Here is a 2,104-nt window from a genome sequence, read left to right as displayed (position 1 = left end):
AAAGGAGGGAGGGAAAGAAGAGGAAGGCCTAGAGGGGGAGGGAGGGCAGGAGGGAGGGAAGGAAGGACTGAGGGACTGAAGGCATGAGGGAGGGAGGCCGTGAAAGCCCAGGAGTGCGGCCCATGCCTCTGGAGTCCTTGGGTGGAGGGAGGTGCGAGGGCATCCCCGGCCAGACCCTGGATGGTGGCTCAGGGCAGGTGCATCTGTCCTCGCCGTCCTGCCCTTCCTCCTCCTGGGCCATCCTGGATGGCCTTCTGCCATCCTGGACCCTGTCCACCTCCTCGTCCACCAATTGTGACTGTTCCCAGGAGCAGGGGGGGCAGGAGGGCTCTCAGGAGGGGCTTCCCGGATCCAGTGCCCCGGAGGAGACTGGGACGGTTAGCTCCAGGACGTTGTCACCTGAGCACTGGGACCGAGGACGGCGTCCACGTCCCTGGGCATGAGCGCTCCCCGACTGCCTCACCCTGCTCTCTCCCTTCTGGCGTGAAACACCGTGCCAGAGGTGGCGGGCTGAGTCCCCGGACGAGCACTGCTAGGTGATGGGTGCCCCTGCGGCCTGGGATGGGTGCTGCCCGCTGTGGTCCCAGACAGGGGTGCCCGTCCCCCTTCTCTCCGGGGGACGTGCCCTGGACCTCCGTGTCGGCACGTTCTCCCCAGGGCTGCTGGTCCTCAGGCCAGACACCGGCCGGTCTGAGGGGGACGCGCGCTGCCTCCGTAGGGTTTCCTTGGCCAGAGGCCTTCCCGGGGAGCTCCCGCATCGCTGACACGGGCTCCCCGCGTGGCCTGTCCGCCGCCGGCCCCCCGCACCCCCCTCCCCATCCACCTGGCATGCTTTCGGTCTGTGTCGTTGTGGGACCCGGTGCCTTGGAGCCTGGGGGGCACCAGAGGCCGGGGAGAGCTTTCTCTGGCCTTGGGTTGTGAGCGATGGGTATGCCGTGTGGGGTGTGTCTTCCAGCTGTGTGCCTCGCCCTGGTGTGTGTGCAGGCCCCGGGAGGAAGCTGCCGGGTCGCATCTGGGGTCAGGCTGTGGTGTCCCGGCGGGAACAGGGGTCACGGCCCCGACCTTGGACCCCTCTGCACTCAAGGGGCCTCCGTGATCCCATCTCCTCTAGAACCCTTCGGGGTTTTCGGTATGGCAGGGGGCAAGTTCCATGTCCAAGACGCCCAGGACAAAACCCAGTCCCCTTTGAAAAGAGGTGGGCAGACACCCGGGCACCTCCAGAGTGATCCCCCTCCCAGAAACGTCCAGAACAGGGGAAGGAAGGGAGAGAGAAATCAGCTGAGGCGTGGCGAGGGGCCGGACTGGGGGAGCAATGGGCAGGGAGGGCTTGGGCTCAGGGTCCCCTTCGGGGAAGGAGTTGTTCCACAGCGATGTTCTGGGCTGTTGGGGGCGGGGGGGGGGGGGCGGGTGGGGCGGCGCCGCCGGGGACGGACTTAGGGTTGAGCACGGGTTCCACGGAAAAACGATGCATTTTATTTAAAAGAGATAGGCGAGAGCGTCGAGGGCATGCAAAGCTAGGATGATGGTGAGACCGAAGCAGAGAGAAAGAACCCAGGCGGAGGGGATGAACCGTGGCGGCGGGCCAGCGGGGTCGGGGCATGGAACGGAGGGTACCCGTCCAGGGAGCTCTCCCCGCAGGGCGGGGGCCTCTGGATGGGGCTCTGGGAGCCCCGCAGGAGCAGGTGTAGGGGCAGGTGTTGGGACAGGGGCCGGCACAGGAGCTGGGCCTGGTGCAAGAGCTGGGACCGGGGCAGGAGCAGGAGCAAGGGGACGGAAAGGGTCAGCAGGAGCGGCCGCTGCAGCATGCAGGGCTGGAGCTGGGTCAGGGCCAGGAAGAGGAGTGCAGGCAGGGCCAGGGGAAAGGGCAGGAGCAAGGGGCAGGAGCTGGGTGTGGGGCTGGAACAGGTGTCCGGTGGGAACAGGGAGAGGCAGGGGAAGAGACAGTGGCCCTGTGAGGGGCAAAGGGAGGGGCAGCGGTCCTGGCCGAGGCCGGGGAAGCGGCAGGGCCTGGGTGTGGAGCAGCAAGAGGGACCCAGGCAGGAGCAGGAGAAGGGGCAGGAGCAGGGGCAGGACCTGGGTCTCGGGCAGGAGCAGGGGCCCAGGC

Source organism: Meles meles, unplaced genomic scaffold, assembly GCF_922984935.1.
Source record: "Meles meles unplaced genomic scaffold, mMelMel3.1 paternal haplotype, whole genome shotgun sequence".
In the NCBI taxonomy this organism is placed as follows: domain Eukaryota; kingdom Metazoa; phylum Chordata; class Mammalia; order Carnivora; family Mustelidae; genus Meles; species Meles meles.
This window is presented reverse-complemented; position numbering follows the sequence as displayed.